The sequence below is a fragment of the Ctenopharyngodon idella genome, chromosome 6 (genome assembly GCF_019924925.1).
Source record: "Ctenopharyngodon idella isolate HZGC_01 chromosome 6, HZGC01, whole genome shotgun sequence".
Lineage (NCBI taxonomy): Eukaryota > Metazoa > Chordata > Actinopteri > Cypriniformes > Xenocyprididae > Ctenopharyngodon > Ctenopharyngodon idella.
The window spans coordinates 14,145,935-14,151,821 of NC_067225.1; positions in this window are offsets into that span (position 1 = coordinate 14,145,935).

Here is a 5,887-nt window from a genome sequence, read left to right on the forward strand (position 1 = left end):
GTGAGAGCTGCCTTTGTTCTGTCAGGCTGGATTCTCTTGTCTCCTATTCAGAATGCTTGCTCTTTTCAGAGCTGGCTTTCTCTGACAGGTTATTCCTTCTGAAATTGTGTCCAGTGCCCTGATGCTTATATACACATACGCATTGTGCTTATTGTCCTTTTTCACTTTTCTGTGTCTCAATTATCTCTTCACTTTCTCTTTCACTTTCTTTCTCATAAAGGTGTGTTCAATGCATGCAGACATTAGTATTGCACACCAGGGAGCTTACAAGTGGAAATTAGCCATTTCATGCTTGTGCTGAGTGACAGCTGTGTCTCCCAGAGCAGTTTTCTTCTCTTCCTATTCCTCTCTCTCTCCTGCTTGCTCACTCTCTCTCTCTCTCACGCAGACACACACACACACACACACACACACACACACACACACACACACACTCCCCTGGGAGAATAAATCTGCAATCAACCAGGCCTAAAAATAGTTGGTGATAAGAGCCACCACCCTCTCTCTCTACCTCGTCATAGATTCTTCCTGTTTTGTTTAACAATCCATCAACATTATAGCAGTATTGTCATAATACCCTTAAACAATCTGTCACAATCAATCATGCCATGACCATGTATGTAGTGTATGGTCACTGTATCATAGTTTAAAATCTTTATGTCCGTGGAATGGTATGTATATTTACAGAAGGTTTCATCAAGCCTCCATGATTTTAAATAATGAAACATAATTCATTAAAATAGTTCATGGAGTTGAAATGGTAAATACATTATGATTCAGCATAAATGTATGTTTTGATGATCAATAATTCAATAAATAATATCTATAAATGCCTTCCAAAGAGTTTACAATGTGTTTATTAGCCTGCTGGGATTCATGTGAGGTGTAACGATGTGGGTGTGAAGGAGACTAAATGGCAGAGCATTTTTTCCTGCTGTGTTACGGAGACAATCAGCTTACAAAACACAGTCTTCTATAGCTTTAAGTCAAGCTCAGTGTCAGTCTGCTGATTCCTAAACCACATAGGCTGAGACTTTGTCACAAATGAGCAACTACATCATTGCCTTTTGAATTTTTATTGTTATTTTAGATAGATCAAATTATGTTGTCACATTGTAATGTTAAAACCTGACTTCTTTCATTCTTTCAAACATATAAATTAATAATTCATTCATTCTTTTCTTTCATTCACTAATTTTACAATCAAGTATCTTTTTATTTTAAATATCTTAAAAACCTTTTCTTTCATTTAAGTATGTTACGAACAGAAGGGAGCGGAGACACTGGTAAGTGTAATCAGGTTTATTTGAGGAAACAACAGAGCGTGCAAGCAGAGTGCAGGTGAGTTGGAGCAGATGATAATGTTGTCGAGACGTGATACTGGATCTGATACTTGTCTTTGTTTTCTCAGGGAGCGAGGATGCAGAGTGGCGTGGAGCAGACGAACACACTGGAACTCACAGGAGACGTGGAGACGTGGAGACACAAGGGATCACAGGATCACAAGGGATCAGTACTCTAGGAACCCACCACGACGCCGGGAGTCCAGGATGTCTTTTACTTGGTAGACTACCCCGTCTTCTGCGATGAGTGGAGGAGGGGGATCTTCGGTGTTGCCAGGCTCTGTGGAGGGAAGAACAGAGGGATGGTGAGGTTTCAGGAGTGACACATGGAAAACTGGGTGAATGCGATACTCAGGAGGGAGTTGCAGGTGATAGGTGACAGGGTTGACTTGCTGGATGATGGTGAAGGGGCCAACGAATCTAGGACTCAGCTTCCTACAGGGCAGGCGCATCCTGATGTCCCGGGTTGACAGCCAAACCTTCTGTCCTGGCTGGTAGTTGGGTGCGTAGGAGCGTCGAAGGTCGGCTGTCAACCTGCGCCTGCGTAGGGCTCGTTGGAGTTGCAGATGCGCTGAGTCCCAGACCCTCTCGCTCTCCCGGAACCAGTAGTCCACCGCCGGGACGTCTGATGGTTCCCCATCCCAGGGGAACAGTGGGGGCTGATAGCCGAGTACGCATTGGAAAGGAGTAAGACCTGTAGTGGGCTGACGGAGAGAGTTCTGGGCGTACTCGGCCCAGCCCAGGAACTGGTTCCAGGAGTCCTGGTGGCCGTGACAGAAGGTATGCAGGAAACGGCCGATCTCCTGTATCTTCCTCTCCGTCTGCCCGTTCGTTTGCGGGTGGTAACCGGAGGAGAGACTTATGGCCACACCTAGGAGTTTGAAGAACGCCTTCCAGACTCGGGAGGTGAATTGAGATCCACGGTCAGATACAATGTCTTCTGGTAATCCATAATATCGAAACACATGGTTGAATAGTAACTCCGCCGTTCCCATGGCAGTGGGTAGTCCAGGCAGGGGAATTAATCGACAGGACTTGCAGAACCGGTCGACGATTACTAGTACGCAGGTACATCCATTGGAGACGGGAAGGTCGGTGATGAAGTCCACTCCTAGGTGTGACCAAGGGTGAGTGGGAACGGGCAGAGGTTGGAGCTTTCCGGAGGGAAGATGGCGTGGATTTTTTGAGATGGCACATTCCCTGCACGTACCTCCTGACGTCGGATGTCATGTTGGGCCACCAGAAGCGCTGTTTTAACAGCGAGAGGGTTTCGTTGACCCCTGGGTGGCCAGTGCCCAGTGAAGCATGTGCAGAGTGAATAAGTGGGGTGCGTCGTGTCCGTTGTACATACTTCAATCCGGGGGGGCAACCCGGCGGAGTGTTGGCGGAGGCATTGGACTCGGGGAGCGTCTCTTCAGACCAGGAAATGGGACTCACGAAGAGTTTCTCGGGGATGATGGGCTCTGGATCCTCGTTGCTTTCTTCCAGACTGTGAATACGAGACAGGGCATCGGCCTTTACATTCTTAGATCCAGGACGATAGGAGATGGTAAAGTTAAATCTCGTAAAAAACAGAGCCCATCTGGCTTGGCGGGGATTCAATCTCTTGGCATCTCGTAAATATCCCAGGTTTTTGTGGTCTGTTAGGACCACGAAGGGGTGTTTTGCTCCCTCAAGCCAATGCCTCCACTCTTCCAGGGCGAGCTTGATGGCGAGGAATTCGCGGTTGCCGATGTCGTAATTCACTTCCGCCGGGTTGAGTTTCCTGGAGAAGAAAGCACACGGATGGAGTCTGCTGGGATTCCCCTGCTGCTGGGATAACACCGCTCCCACTCCGGTGGTTGAGGCGTCGACCTCGACGACGAAGGGGAGTTCTGGATCAGGGTGAACCAGGAGGGGAGCGGTCGTGAATGCGGCCTTGAGGGCCTCAAAAGCTTGGGTGGCGGCTGGGGTCCAGGACAGAGACTTGGGCTTACCACGGAGGAGGTTGGTGAGTGGACTGGTGATGGAACTATAGTTTTGGATGAATCGTCGATAGAAGTTTGCAAATCCTAGGAATCTCTGTAACTCTTTGATGGATGAGGGAAGGGGTCATTCTTTGACTGCAGTAACCTTCCTCTCGTCCATGCGGACGCCACTGCGGTCGATGTTATATCACAGAAACTGCACTGAGGGCTGATGAAAAGTGCATTTTTCGGCCTTTAGGAAAAGGTGGTAGTCCCTCAGACGTTGGAGGACCTCCGCAACGTGTTGGCGATGTTCGGCCAGGCTCCGGGAGTAGATTAAAATGTCGTCTATGTAGACCAGGACAGACCTGTGCAGCTCCCGGAGCACCTCATGCATGAAGTCTTGGAATACGGAGGGGGCGTTGACCAGTCCATACGGCATGACGAGATACTCATAATGGCCAGTAGGTGTCACGAAAGCTGTTTTCCACTCGTCCCCCTCACGTATTCTGATGAGGTTGTGGAGGTCCAACTTGGTGAACACAGTGGCGCCGCGTAGATGTTCCAGGGCTGCTGGGACGAGAGGAAGGGGGTAACGGAACTTGATGGTGATTTGGTTAAGTGCTCTGTAATCGATGCAGGGCCGCAAGCCTCCGTCCTTCTTCGCCACGAAGAAAAAGCTTGAAGCAGCAGGGGAAGTGGACGGATGTAGCCTTGCTTAAGAGCCTCGTCGATATACTCCTCCATGGCTTTCTCCTCTGGAACGGATAGGGAATATATCTTCCCTCTGGGCACTGGCTCACCTGGGATGAGGTCGATGGCGCAGTCCCATGGCCAGTGGGGAGGCAGCTTGGAGGCTTGTTTCGGACGGAAGACATCACTGAAGTGGGAATAACAGGCAGGAATATCAGTTGAACGTTTCTCGAGTGGACTTTCCACTGTAGTAGCACAGACTTGGATTTCTTGGGAGCTTGGAGAACTGAACACGGGGAACTCGGGAAAACAGCCGTGGAAACATTGGTTACCCCACTTCAGGATCTCTCCTGTCCTCCAGGAGATGGTGGGGTTGTGCTGCTCTAGCCACGGGCGCCCTAGAATCACATCAGATGTTGACTCCTCCAGAACCAGCAGCTGGATCTCCTCCATGTGGAGAACTCCAACTTGGAGACGAAGGGGTCCCACGCTGTAGCGTACCTTCCGCAAAGGTTTTCCAGTTACCACGTGGATCTGGTAGATTTTCGGCGTGGGGGTGGTTTTGAGGTGAAGCTGGCGACAGAGGGCTCCGGAGATGAAGTTTCCAGCTGACCCAGAATCGAGGAGCGCACTGACTGGAAGACAGAAATCAGCGGCAGTAAGCTTTACAACAATTGAGAGTGGTTTCATCTTATTCATTGTGGGCAGAATGGCACTCACCAATGGCCGAACAGGAAGAATGAGCAGAATGAGCGTCAGGTGTGGCTTGTTAATACTCAGGAGAGGGAGTGCGTTGTGATTGGGTGAGTGTAGAGCCTGGCGTGTCTGTGACAAAGTAATACTAATGCTAGAGTGTGAAATATTTTTAACTGACATATCTGTTTATCAGTTGCATGTTCTTTAAGTTCCTTTGATTGTCTAAAATGGACTGAATAAATCAGAATAAATGTACTGTGGTGAGAAAGGTCACAGTGACAGTATTGATTATCTGTGTCATTAAACCTCATCACCGATTCACTCCTAATGAATCTATTTGCTGAGGTTTTGTGAAGAGACAATAGGTATCAACACGTCTTGCTAATGAGATCTTAACAGTCAGTGAGGTGTGTGTATGTGTGTCTGTGACCCCTGCTGTGGTGTTTTATCCACAATGCGTGTGTAGACCTATATGACCTTTTCATGTTTTTATGGTTGCTCTGGGCCATTGTTGTGTTGGGGTGTGCGTATGGGTTTTTCTGTGGCTGGGGTCTTAAATGTGTCAAAAGAATAGCAAAACATATTCTAGGTTCAAGTTAAGTTTGACTTACTTTCTGTAAGTAAATGGGGCCAATTTTTGGAGGATTTAAAACCGAAATCTAATGTTATAAAAGCACTTTACTTCCTCTGTTAACTTGAGAATTATTTGAGCTGCAAGGTTGTTCTTGTAAATGTTGTGGTCATTTTAGGGCTTTAGGTGAGACCTTGTCATGTAAAAAAAAAAAATATATATATAGCTTTACACAGTAAATGTTAGTAAGTGATTTTTTTTTCACTCATGGTAACATTTTGTTGTGTATGCATGTGTGTGCATCACATGTCAAATCTCTTGTTAAGTTGTGACGTAAGCGATACTGTTTCGGGCCTAAGCCTCTAACTCATTTCCATTGAGAATACTATCTCAACTGCCATTTATGAGCACTGTTTATTCATATCACACATTTAAGCTAAGCTTTTAAAAAGTCATGGTGTACACTGCAATCTCCGGACACAGTATTATTTTAACAATTTATAAAAGGTGAATTACTCTCCGGCCATCTGAGATTTCATTATAAAGACAAGGTTAGAATTGATATTTTTTGGTAGTATTATAGCACACCATCAGTGTATATGCTTACCTTGTAAGAGCCTCACTGTAACAGATGTATT